The sequence below is a fragment of the Panthera pardus genome, unplaced genomic scaffold, assembly GCF_024362965.1.
Source record: "Panthera pardus isolate Hobbes unplaced genomic scaffold, ASM2436296v1 HiC_scaffold_27, whole genome shotgun sequence".
Lineage (NCBI taxonomy): Eukaryota > Metazoa > Chordata > Mammalia > Carnivora > Felidae > Panthera > Panthera pardus.
The window spans coordinates 106,788,435-106,802,715 of record NW_026526843.1 but is presented as its reverse complement, the minus strand read 5'-3'; the positions used below and the strand labels follow the sequence as shown (position 1 = coordinate 106,802,715).

Sequence of the window (14,281 nt, the reverse complement as noted above, 5' to 3'; positions counted from 1 at the left end):
TACTTTAAGACGCTCTTGTCCTGCTCTAGTCAAGGACTCTGGAGTTCCTAATACAGTCCGTCTCTGCCCCATCCCCCCTGCACCCAGACTCTGAGGCCAAGGAGGCAACTAACAATGACATTCTGGGCACTGCCATGGAGGACAGAGGTGCCCTCAGCTGGGAAGCCCTGCCATCTCATGGCCTTCCCATTACTGTGGTGAGTCCCAGGGGACCAATGCCTGGAGGGACATACATTTGGCACCTGCAGGGAGCTTCTGAAAACATACTCGTGGGGCAGGACAAATGCTGTTTCCAGACACAGGGCTGTGCAGCTTCACTGCAGGGCTGGTAGCAGAAAACATGGGACGATTATCACAGTCAGTCTGATTAAAGAGGTGGCGTGTGAGTGGGACACTCACTGGGAGTAACCTGGATGTGAGCCAGAGCGAAGTGAGCATCAGGAAGCTGGCAGAAAGCCATGGTGATGGGAGACAGGGAGTCAGGGAGAAAGCTCCCTCGTTTATGTACATGGTCACAATCTCACTGGTCCTCCCTTGAAATAATCAGTAAATCTTTCACCCTTATTACGAAAGTAGTTAATATTTATTGTAGGAAATCTAGAGAATTTTTAGCTAAGCCAAAAAAAGTTTTTCCAGCAAAAAGTATTCTTTTTTTAAAGTTTTAATTTTAATTCCAGTTAAAATACAGTGTTCTATTCCTTTCAGATTTGCAGTATAGTGATTTGACACCTCCATACATCACCTGGTGCTCATAACAAGTGCCCTCCTTAATGCCCATCACCTGTTTCACCCTCCCCACCGACCCCTGCCCCCAGAAACCATCAGTTTGTTCTCTATAGTTCAGAGTATGTTTATTGCTTTGCTTCTCTCTTCTGCTATTTTTTCCCTTTGCTTGTTTGTTTTTTTAAATTCCAAATATGAGTGAAATCATATGGTATTTGTCTTTCTCTGACTTATTTCCCTAAGCATTATACTCTCAAGTTCTATCCATGTCATTGCAAATGATAAGATTTTATTCCTTCTTATGGCTGAATAATATTCTATTCCTGTGTGTGTGTGTGTGTGTGTGTGTGTGTGTGTGTGTGTGTGTCTTCTTCATCATTCAGTAGACACTTGAGCTCCTTCCATATCTTGGCTATTATAAATAATGCTGCTATAAACACCAGGATGCATGTATCCCTTTGAATTAGTGTTCTTGTGTTCTTTGGGTAAATACCCAGGAGTGCGATTGCTGGATTGTAAGGTACTTCTGTTTTTAACTTTTTGAGGAAATTCCATACTGTTTTCTGCAATGGTTGTACCAGTTTGCATTCCTACCAACAGTGTAAAAGTGTTTGTTTTTCTCCACATCTTCCCTAACACATATTATTTCTGGTGCTTTTAATTTTAATCATTCTGACAGGTGTAAGGTAATATCTCATTGTAGTTTTGATTTGCATTTCCCTGATAAAGAGTGATGTTGAGCATCTTTTCATGTGTCTGTTGGCCATGTGTATGTCTTCTTTGGAGAAGTGTCTATACATTCCTTCTGCCCATTTTTAATTGGATTGTTTGTTTTTTGGGTGTTGAGTTGTATAAGTTCTTTATATATTCTGGATATTAACCCTTTGTTAGATATGTCACTTATACATATCTTCTCCTATTCTGTAGGTTGTCTTTTAGTTTCCTTTTGTGCGCAGAAGATTTTTATTTTGATGTAGTCCCAATAGTTTATTTTTGCTTTTGTTTCCCTTCCCTCAGGAGACTGATCTAGAAAGAAGTTACTATGGCCAGTGTCAAAGAGGTTACTGCCTGTGTTCTCTAGGATTTTTATGGTTTCAGGTCTCACATTTAGGTCTTTGATTTAGGGATATTGGCTCATCAGCTGGTTTTGGTATCAGGATAATGCTGGCCTTATAGAATGAATTTGGAAGTTTTCCTTCCACTTGTAATTTCTGGAATAGTTAGGGAAGAATAGGTATTAATTCTTCTTTAAATGTTTGGTAAAACTCACCTGTGAAGCCATCTGGTTTTGGGCTTTTGTTTGTTGGGAGATTATTATTATTATTATTATTATTACGGATTCAATTTGTTTGCTGGTTATTGGTCTGTCCAAATTTTATATTTCTTCCTGTTTTGGTTTTGGTAGTTTATATGTTTGTAAGAATTTATCCATTTTTTCTAGATTGTCCAATTTGTTGGCATAGAGTTTTTCATAATATTCTTGCATGATTGTATGTCTGTGGTATTGGTTATGATCTCTCCTCTCTCATTTGTGATTTTATTTATTTGAGTCCTTTCTCTTTCTTGATAAGTGTGGCTAGACATTTAACAGTTTTATTGATTTTTTTTTTTCAAAGAACCAGCTCCTGGTTACATTGATCTGTTCTATTTTTTTTTTTTTTTTTTTTTTTTTTTTAGTTTCTATGTCACTTATTTCTGCTCTGATCTATATTATTTCCCTCCTTCTGCTGGTTTTAGGTTTTGTCTTTTGTTGTTTTTCGAGTTACTTTAGGTGTAAGGTTAGGTTATTTATTTGAGATTTTCCTTGCTTCTTGAGGTCGGCCTGTATTATTACATAGTTCCCTCTTAGAACCTCTTTTGCTGCATCCCAAAGATTTTGGACCTTTGTGTTTTCATTTTCATTTGTTGCTATGTATTTTTAAAATTTTCTTATTTGATTGCCTGGTTGACTCATTCATTGTTTAGTAGCATATTGTTTAAACTCCATGTATTTGTGATCAGAAAAGAGGCATGGTATGACTTGGTTCTTCTTGAATTTGGTGAGGCTGGTTTTGTGGGCTAATATGTGATCTCTTCTGGAGAATGTACCATGTGCACTTTAAAAGAGTATGCATTCTGCTGTTTCAGGATGGAATGTTCTGAGCATATTTGTTAATTCCATCTGGTGCAGCATGTCATTCAAAGTCATCGTTTCCTTGTTGATTTTCTGTTTAGATGATCTGTCCATTGTTGTAAGTGGGGTGTTAAAGTTCCCTACTATTATTGTATTATTATCGATTAGTTCCTTTATGTTTGTTAGTAACTGTTTTATGTATTTGGGTGCTCCTACGTTTGGTGCATATTTAGAATAGTTACATCTTCTTATTGGATTGTCCCCTTTATTATTAGATAGTATCCTTTATTTTTTTTGTCTCTTGTTACAGTCTTTGTTTTAAACTCTATTCTGTCTGATATAAGTATTGCTACCCTAGCTTTCTTTTCACTTGCATTTGCATGATTAAAGCTTTTCCATCCCTTCATTTTCAATGCACATGTGTCTTTAGGTCTGAAATGAGTTTTGTAGGTATCACATAGGTGGGTCTTGCTTTTTTATCCATTCCATCACCTTATGTCCTTTAATTGGAGCATGTAGTCCATTTACATTCAAAGTAATTATTGATAGATATGTATTTATTGCCATTTTATTGTTTTGCGGTTGTTTCTGAAGATTTTCTCTGATCCTTTCTTGTCTCTCTTGCATGTTTTTTTTTTAACTATATTTTTTTAACATTTATTTATTTTTGAGACAGAGAGAGACAGAGCATGAATAGGGGAGGGGCAGAGAGAGAGGGAGACACAGAATCTGAAACAGGCTCCAGGCTCTGAGCTGTCAGCACAGAGCCCGACGCGGGGCTCGAACTCACGGACCGTGAGATCGTGACCTGAGCCGAAGTCGGCCGCTTAACCGACTGAGCCACCCAGGCGCCCTCTCTTGCATGTTTTTAAGCTAAGAAGTTTTAAAGTTTGTTTCACCCTTTAAAGATTTTGTTGAATACCTCTCAAACTTACATTTATCTACACATTTCAAAATTGAAACTAAATATGTACTCATCAAATACTGCTTTTCCTTCACTGAACATTGTAACATGATTTTTTTCCCATTTACTCCTTGTAATTTTAAGTCATCATACATAGTATTCCACCAAATAAAAACACTTTGATTTCTTTAGTTAATTTTCTACTAATAGACACATGGGCTGTTTCTCTATTTAAAAAAAAAAAAAACTCTGATAAGTTTTGGGTCTCTGTTTTTGTGCAAATCTGAGTTTTTTTCTCTAGGGTAAATTCCTAGATGTGGAGGAATTACTGAGTCAAATGGTATGTCCAGTATAAGGGTTTTTAAATATAGCTTACCTGACTTCTCTTGAGAAAAGTGGTACCAATTTATATTTCCATTAACAGTAGATGAGATGGTTTTCTTTTACTGAGTTATTCGTTGTCAAGATGCTGTTGGAGGAGATGAAAGAAACTTTTTTTTTTTTTTTTGGTCGAATTGACCTAAGGGAAAATGTTAGTCATGTGTTAATTCTTTTCTTTAATGTTTATTTATTTTTGAGAGAGAGAGAGAAGAGAGAAAGAAAGAGAGCACGCACAAGTAGGGGAGGGTCAGAGAGAGGGAGACACAGAATCTGAAGCAGGCTCCAGGCCCCGAGCTGTCAGCACAGAGCCGGATGTGGGGATTGAACCCACAAACTGTGAGATCATGACCTGAGCTGAAGTCAGATGCCTCACTGACTTAGCCACCCAGGTGCCCCAGTCATATTTTCATTCTTAAGACTATTATCTTAAACCCAGATATGGATCAGTGAACCCAGACAAGTATTTTCTGAGAACCTGCTGTTATTTCCAGGCCTGGGCTAAACATCACTGCCTTTAGTGTCAGTTTTGAATACCTAGGACAGCAATTGTGTGTATGAAATGACCTGTTGGAATAATAGTAGAATATGAGATAGTGAGCTTCATAGTGGGAGGAGATTTGTGTTTTCTCTGCCCGTTGAACTATAGCGGTGGTTCCAAAAGTGTTGTCCCTGGATCATCAGCCTCAGCATCACTTGTGATATATGAGCATCAACTGGTCCCACCTTTGACCTGTGGAATCAAACTCTGGGTTGTGGGACTAGCAATTTATATTTTAAGATTTTAACCATCAAATGTCTGCTAGATGCTGCAGTTTGAGAACTACTAAGCTATAAAGAAATGCAGCAAATGCAAAAGAGGTCAATTTGGTTGGGTAAAGGTAGGGGGACTAACTTGTCCTGCTTGCCTGGGACTGTCCCAATTTTATCACTGAAAGTTCCAGATGCCAGGAGCTCCCTTAGACCTGGGCAAATAGGGATGGTTGGTCACCCTGCTAAAAGAGAGGAGGTTCTCTTTGTTGCAGCCTAAAGGTAATTATGGCAGATAAAGAATAGAAGCACCAGAAGAGGAAATTTCAAGATGGAGGACAGATTTTAGAAGCTTTCTGCTTGTCAGTTCTAGGCTGATAGATAAGGTGGCGGGAGGTTACCTGTAGGAAGCCAGCAGATGGCTAAGGCATCTTGCTGAATCCCTTGACATGAGTCACAGCTGTTAGCACTTGATACTTTCTGGAAAGGGGAAGGTTGGCATTCACCAAACTATTGCAAGATGCCAAATTGAAAAAAAAAAGCCACTATTAATCTTAGCAGTGATGACAATGAAATCCCTTTACAGCACAAAATATAACCAGAAGTGCTTTGTAATTGCAGTAATTTCCATGTCCCAACTGATGGTCCCCTAGATTCTAGGAGAATGGTGTCCAGCTTATCTGATTATGAGAACTAATCCTGAATAAGATAGATAGAGCACTCATTCCCTCTTAGAGTGGGCATTCATTCCAGATTTCCAAAGCAGTTGCAATTAAAACTATTTTTGTCCTTTGTGCAATGGTAATTTGTTAGCCATGTAAAGTTTTACTTTTGAAAGTGTAGTCTGCAAAATTATGAGAAAAGTATCTAGTTGTATGTTACATGCACAGTATTGAGAAACAGTGAAGAGAGGAGAATGAGGCAGAAGGGCTTATTTATAGATATATATCATTTAAGTTAAATACAGGCAGTGCTTTTTTTCCTAAGTCGAGAGTTCTGAATTTCTTGGTATGTTAGAATTACCTGAGGTGCTTTTAAAAACATACTCATGTGCAGGGCTCCATCCGAGACTGTGGCTTGATGGCTGTGGGGTGGAGCTTTGGCAAGGGTCTATTTTTTACAAGCTCTCCAAGGGATTCTCATGTACAGTTGCAGATGTGAATCCTTATCCTGACCTAAACGAGTATGTATCAACCAGCATGCACCAGAATAACCTGGGGGACCTGCTGAAAACTCTGGATCCCGCTCCCAGAGTTCCTGATTCGACAGGTCTGGGGTCAGGCCCAATAATTTGTATCTCTAACAAGCGTCCTGTCCAGGTGATGCTGATGCTGCTGGACCATGACCAAATGTTGAGTGCCATTCTCCTAAACCATTCCTACCTCAAACCTCAAGTGATTTCACAAGCTGTATCTTTTACTCATTAATGTACACATGTGTATAGTTACCCCCTCTCCCCAAAACACTTCTATGCATCTTTCCTGAATTTATTTTATTTAGAACATATTTTCATTTAAAAATACACTTTCAAAGAGCTTTGGTTTGGTATCAGTTCGCCTTTTTAGATGTCGCAAAATAGAAATTTTTTTTGGTTATATCCCTTTTCCTTCACTAGGTAGTAGGTTTTTTGAGGACATTTGTATGTTCAAAGCTTACTTTTGTGTCTTTGAACATTGTAGGTGCTTAGTAAATGTCAGTGGTCCATGACTGTGTATAGAAATTGCATCATCATAACCCGGTAGTTTTTATGATGGTATTTAAATATATTAACACCTCTAAAATTAGGGTTATAAGATATGTTCATTTAGTGGTAGAACTAGGAGCTTTTGCATAGAATAAGTAAAATAATCAAGTGAGCAGAAGTAACTACAAGTGAATCTCACCAAGAAGTATAATGTTGCTAAGATAGATCAGCACTAAGTTTGGAAATACGAGGATTAGTTCAGTAATATAAGCATACACTAAGACTTTTGAAAATAACTGTCATAGCATGGACTAAAGTCATGTTAATACATCAGTAAATCCGTGCCAAAACTAAACATCCTATTATTTCACAAAACTAATAATAAAATACATTGTATTGATGTAGCCAGCCCCTTAGCAAAAATATCACAGACACGCATAGTGAAAAGAAAGCGGACACAGACACACTCAATGGAAAATCCAAGTACATCGCTGGAGAAACCAGCAACAGCCAGTATGGAAATGGATTGAGTTAAACCGGCCAGTATGTACTTTGGCCTGCATGTTCTCCAGCGCACGGGATTCTCCTTTAGGATTCAGCCCCCTGAGTCACCCTTTTCTCAACTGAACTTCATCATTTGGCCCTGGATGTGCCACTTCTGCCCCAGAGGCTGCTGGAGGGATCCTAGCTGTACAAATTCACCAATAATTTGCTAATCCTTCAAAAGGGTCAAAAGAGAGATTGAATTCAAGAATGAACTCCCAAATTTAGTTGAATTTGAGTTGCTTTGCATTGTATTAGTGTATTTACAAAAGTTTGCTATAGAGGAAAGGAAGAAGCAGTCCATCTGAGCTTTGAAGTCTGGCAAGAGAAAGTTGGAGGCCTCCTATTTTGTTAAATCTGACCAAACATGGAAACAATGGGAAAAGATGTGAGTCTGATGACAGTTGTCTTAAAATAATCATCATTTGTAAGTGTTGATATAGAAAAAATCCCCCAAACTTACACATAACAGAAAACTTTGGAAAGTAATGCTTTCAAAATATTGGCTATATGGTTACTGTCTTGAATCATATGCTTTTATGAACATGGAACTTAACATGACAATTACATAAAAGCATGCAGATAATATAGGGAAAAGAGAATGTATTCATTCAGTATTGTCAGGACTGAAGGACTCTGATCTAAACCAGTGTTTTGTCTGATTTCTCTTTTCAGCACATGCCACAGCCATAAAAAGGGAGAATGTTTTCCTTTATTCCTTGGCAGTAGGGAGGGCTAAGAGTACACAGGGGTGATGGAACTTGCAGGGAGCTGGGCAGGGCTTTTCATCTTGTTAAAATCTGCATTCTGGTTGAGAGTTTGTTGGGGGAAAAAAAGTGCTGACCAACTATGCTATTTCTGCCATAAATGCAAGAGGAAGGAACCAGCAAAGTCATTAATCCAGAAGGAAAATGAAAAACAGAACTTGAATAATGGAACATGCCTTTGCTCTGGTATTGAGTATGGAAACTTCAAGAAGTAGCACACTGGTGGCACTAATAGTTAGCATGTAATGTTTTAGACTTTGGCTCACACTGTATACTCATAATCATGGGTAATGCTTAATTAACTCCAGTTAGACCTTCACGTTCCACAAGGTGTGGATTCCATTCACTCAACAGATAGTTACTGAGAGCTTATCACATGGCAGGTGTTGTTCTGGCTTTGGAGTGAAAGAATAGTGGAAATAAAAATCTCTTTTGTTCCGGAGCGTGCATTGTAGTTCGGGAAAAACACCATAATTTATGCAGAGTAAGTAAAATGTAGAGTATCACAGCTGATGATATTACGGTGAGAGGTAAAGCAAGAAAGGGGATAGGATAACACCTCTCTCCTTTAAAAAGCACTAGGGAAGTCCTTGATGAGAAAGTGACATTTGAGTAAATATCTGAAGCAAGCTATGTAGATAGTAGTGGAAAGAAAGTTCCAGGATGGGGAGAGAGAAGTGGGAAGAAAGGGAGATTATTAATTTTGTTCATATCTCTTCATACAGTGTGAATTTGCTATATGTATTTGTTTTCTTGGGTCTGAGCTATGAAGATAATGGGCTTCTTTTGTTTTCTTCTCTTTATTTGTCTCTTCTAAAGAACCTAATTAGTGCAGTTTTCCAGTAATAAAATGGACATCAAAACCCAAACATGTCGAGGCATTTAAGTTTTCTTGGAAAGCTATAACTACAGTTAAAATATAACTTTATGACTTTAAAGGTCAATTAGTTGCTCCTGCTGGGGTTAATTGCCCACTGAAAGTGATGAGTTCTTTGGCAGTGCAGTTCTAAACAGAAGCACTCGAGGTTAGTCAGTATTTTCTGATGTGAGAGTTATGAGACACTCGAGCAAAAAAGAAAGGTTTGACCCAAGTAAGAAACCAAAAGCAGGATTTAGTGGTTTTCCTAGGTACAGATTTGAAAAAGAGAATTTTTTTTCTAGCAAATAATGAGGTGATTACAACATATAGATAGGAATATTTTCTTTTGTCAGAGTTTATTTTTTTATATTTTGAGAACAGTTTTGTTTTTAAAAGGCTACAGTGAGCAAGAAAATGAAATAAAAGTTATCTATACTTGCAAGAAAGGAATTACATGATCTCTATGTGCCGATGATAAGATCTTATGAATAGAAATCCAAAGGAATACATTAAAAAATTAGGACTATTAAATGTGTTCAGTAATTCGGTAAGATACAAGATCTTCATACAAAAACCTATTATATTTCTATACAGTATCAATGAGTAAGCCAGAAATGATGTTAAGAAATCAATTCAATCTATAATAGTCCCAAAAAGAATAAAATAGGAATAGAACTGAGAGTCCAGAAATAACCTTTACATTTATGATCAATTGATTTTCAAAGAGAGTGCGAAGTTTTGTCAGAATTTTAGTCTTTTGAATTACATAACCACAATTTGTATTTTTGCTTGAAACAGGAATAAAATTTGCTGGTGTTGACAAATGCAAGAGCCAAATTACTACTGCATAAGCTTAGTTAACTGTAAATAGATTTTGTCTAACCTTTAGAAGAATTTTCTATAATACGCACACGTTTATTTCTAAAAGTTAATTTTCATTACACGAGTTGATTACCTTTGACTAGTTAATATTTAAAACATTACGTTCAAGTCCAAAACTCCCTTAACCACGCACCACCCCAAGTCCTAGTTACCGTCAAGAAGCAGCCACTATGATCACTTTGGTACATATTTCATAGACCTTTTCTGTGCATTTTAATATGGCACTTATTTAAAAAATTGAAATAATATTTATTTATTTATTTGTATCTGTGCCTTGCTTTCTTCCAACAACATGTCTTGGAGATTTTTCCATGCTAGAATACTAAGACCTACCTCTTGATTTTCATTTGCTTCAAAGCATTCCATAATATGGTTATGCCATATTGAAGCCGTTTTTCTCCTGTTGGACATTTAGCTTGTTGCACACTTTTCTCAGTTACAGCAACGCAGCAATGAACATATTTAGCCATGACCCCAAAGTGCACATGAGCCAGTGCTTGGGCAATGGTTGTTAAAGTGTGCCTCCCAGACCAGCAGCTTCAGCATCACAGGAGAACTTGGTAAAGATGCAAATTCTTAGCCTCTTCTCCGGGCCTACTAACTCTGAAACTCTGAGGGTGGGGCCCAGCCATCTCTTTCAATAAGCCACCTATTTTATCTAGGTGATCCTGATGCATGATGAAACTTGAGAACCACTGGCAGGAATGTATATGTGCCCATATAGACATTAGATGCATACATGTACATATACATTAGTTCTATAATGTGACCTGTGTGTTCCTAAGCATTGCTGTGTTATGCAAGATTGTGCAATAAAAGCCACAGGCTTATAGGAGAAGTGGGGTTAGGGACACAACAATCAAAAACGTTGTCGGTGGGTCACCTGGGTGGCTCAGTCAGTTGAGCGTCCAACTCTGGATTTCTGCTCAGCTCATGATCCCAGGATTATGGGATCGAGCCTCACGTTGGGCTCTGCGCTGAGCATGCAGTTTGCTGAAGATTCTCTCTCCCTCTTCCTCTCTCACCCGCTCGCACGCATTCTGTCTCTAAAAATTAAATTACAAAATAAAAATAAAACATTATCGGTGACACATGAAAACAAAAGCCAGGATCCTAATAAAAATGATAGCACAGACTAGAATTCAAATAAAAATTTGGAAGAAAAAAAGGATAGCACAGTCTTAAACATGTTGAGCAAATACATAAAACTACAGCACATACGGCATTTTCCCCTGAAAAGACCTGAAGTTTGCTTGTGGAAGCGGGTGCTGGAGGGCTTCGCAGTGTGTGAAGGAGGGTGATGTGAAGTTGGAAGGGAAATTTTAACACCAGGTGTGGGTGGCTGTGGCTTCTAACACACGTGGTGAACCGCGGTAACCGGTCCAGGTTGAGATGTGTGCATTTTGTGTATTCCTGTGTGGTTTGGTTCATTTGATGAGTTTTTCTGCTTTCACTTAGCATTTCTTGAGCACGAAATTGCGCATAAGCAAACGTGAAATTGGAGTTACGCCCCAGTGTTTTGTCCCAATATATCAATGACCTTGGATCAAATTTGCCTTTTCAGTGTGTTATAGCAGAACTATATATAAATATATGTATATCTTTCACATAGAAGGGCCACATACACAACCGAATGCTGGTTTTCCACTTACTATTTCTTTCACTTAATAATATCTTTTAGATACTTTTTCCAGTGTCAGCATGTAGTCACTCATATTTTTGAAAATGGCATTTACAGCCTTAGGAGATGACTAAACTGCTCATCAAAATGCTTGCAACAGTTGGCTCTCACACCAACATGCATCCCACACCCTGGCCAGGATTACCTGTTATCACACTTTTTGGTTTTTGCCGATCTGCTAGTTATACGTCTTTTTCCTTCTTCTCCCTCTCTCTCTCCTCTCATAGGTATATCTATATATGTTTGTATGTATGCATAATGTGTCTGGACATGATACGTGTGTAGGCATATGTATATGTACATACACACACATGGACATTATGAGAAGTGCCTCCCGTAAATATACTGATAGAAAAAAGGAGCTTTGAAAGTGTAAAACAGGTAGTGAAGTGGTGCTGAGATGGGGAAAAAAGGAAATAAAATGGATTTGCAGAAGAAACAAAAAACAAAAGCCTATTAAAAAGGGAGAGAAGAGAAACACATTTTCTTTCTGTTTAATTATTTTTTACTTTTACCTTTGCTAACTACAACCTCCCACCTCGTGAGATAAGATACGAGTCCACTCTGTGCGGCTTTGATCTTTCACTGGAGCCAGTCGACACCTCCAAAACTGTAGCTTCCACTGTTAATCCGTTCACTTCAGTGAAGCAGCCCTGAGGGCATTAGATTCTCCTGTTGGTCAGCATAGGGTCCCCTGGCCCCGACAAGCCGAGCGGACATCTGCTCAGAGGAGCTTCATGGCCGTGGCCTGCTGGTCTGGGGCCCCTCGCAGCAAAAGCCGCAGAAATGGAGGCACACGCAGGTGTCACATGTCAGATGTCTTCCTGTGAAGAGGTTGGCAGTGGACAGAAATGCTTCCAGCTGGGCACAGTACCAGGCAGGAAAGTCATAATGGTTTCCTAATTAGATCACATTGGTTTATGATCATTGTTCCTATTAGGAGATATCATTGCTTTAAAAAATTTTTTTGGAATGTTTATTTATTTTTGAGAGAAAGAGCAAGAGAGAGAAAGCATGAGCAGGGGAGGGCCAGAAGGAGCTGGGGCAGGGAGGAAGACACAGAATCCAAGCAGGCTCCAGGCTCTGAGCTGTCAGCACAGAGCCTGACGCAGGGCTCGAATTCACGAGCTGTGAGATCATGACCTGAGGCGAAGTCGGATGCTCAACTGACTGAGCCACCCAGGCACCCCATCATTGCTTTTTGATGATTTATAGTGGGAGATGAGACTTTCAAATAAACACTGTGATTTGCATATATATGTAATATATATTTGCATATATATCTCTCCAACTCAGAATGACTTACTGAAAGTAATCACCAGAAAAGAGGATGGGATATTCATGTAAAGATGCAAAAAGAAATTTAAGGAAATGTAAAAATTAGGAAGATTAATATGATGTCACCCCTTCAAAGTCAGATGCATTTTCCTTTATATGAAAGCTGCAGGAAGAGGAAGAACTGCTAGCTGGATCCATCTCTGTTTGGCAGTGAGGTTTTTGGACCTTGAAATCTCAAACTGATATTAAGAAAATAGAATAGTTAACATTTATAATAACAATTATAATGAGGTTAACATTTCACTTCTGAATTAAGAACTTGTTTTCTTGCCCTCACTTTTTGTAGTGTCCTTTCATGATGGGGAGGTAGACAGAATGTTGAGAGGGAGAGAGTGAAGAGAAAACATTGTATTTATTTATTTTTTAATGTTTGTTTGAGAGAGAGCATGTGTGGGAGAGGGGCAGAAAGAGAGGGAGAGACAAAGAGAATCCCAAGCAGGCTCCGTACTGTCAGCGCAGAGTTTGACACGGGGCTCAATCCCATGAACCATGAGCTTATGACCTGATCAGAAATCAAGACTCAAATAAATGCTTAACCGGCTGAGCCACCCAGGTGCCCTGAAAACATTTTAACTCATAAAAGAGCTTTCGGTCTCAAAGGGAGGTGAAAGCAGTGGCTCTGCAACAGCCAAGGACATTGCAGAAGGCAGAGCGCTCTCCCTCTCCCTCTCTCCCTCTCTCTCTCCCTCTCTCCCCCCCCTCCCTTCCTCCGTGTGTGTGTGTGTGTGTGTGTGTGTGTGTGTGTGTGTGTGTGTGTCTTTTGTTACTATTCTTTGCATTTCTGATAGTTACGACTTAGAAGTGCAGCTCACAGGATCAGCCCAGGGTGATAAATTTAGTGGAGAGTTGGAATCACAAAGCAAGGCATTTCTCACACTCATCGGCACAAAGCCAGATGCGTGGCTTGTACGACCCACTGCAAAATGAAAATATGGGGGCCCCTGTTCAGAAAGCTGGAAAGAGTGCCATTAAGGGTGCTCAAGTATGAAGCTTTATCCTGCATTCTGTGGCTTCTTTTTCTCTAGACTTGCCCTGGTTTATTTGCTATTCAGTGCCATTGTAAGTTGTAAGGAAAATAAATGTTTTAAGTCATCAGCATATTTTTACTATTCACCTTTATATTGTGCAATGCCCATTTTAAATGAAAATATAAGAGCTTTTAACTTGGATGTGGGATCACTAAAATTACGCAGTTTCTATTTTGTAGCTTATACATGCATAGGTATTCTGTTCTTGCCATAACAATGGAAATGCTGCACAAAACTGATCCCACCTGTTTTTATGTCATTTCTTAATACACATGGATTCTCCTAACACTCTCCACCTTCAGTTTACTCATGAGCAAGGAAGGACTAAAAAAGGAAAAGACACTATGGGTCGCCCTGTCTTTCCCTTTCCTTGTATGTCATTTTCAGTGTATGTGATTGGTTAATACAGGGAAGTAACAAAAGTAAGAAAGGATCTGATGGAGTTCCCTGGTCATTCATGTTTCTTAGAGTGCTGCTGCCTTTTTTTAGTGATCAAAGCAAATCCTGGTTCCAATAGAAAGAGCCCTCTTGGGGCTGTCAGAGCTCCCATCTACTCAATCCTGGATGTATTATGCTTACCTTGTACTCACTTTGAGTCTCACGGAATCCCCCCACATTGTGGGTCTACTGG

The 14,281-nt window shown here is 38.8% G+C and overlaps 1 protein-coding gene across 2 annotated transcripts in view; it reads left to right on the top strand.

The window, feature by feature from the left end:
* The window catches only part of PHEX (phosphate regulating endopeptidase X-linked), a 229,879-nt gene that overhangs the window by 188,296 nt on the left and 27,302 nt on the right, over nucleotides 1-14,281 (top strand). The window lies entirely within an intron of this gene.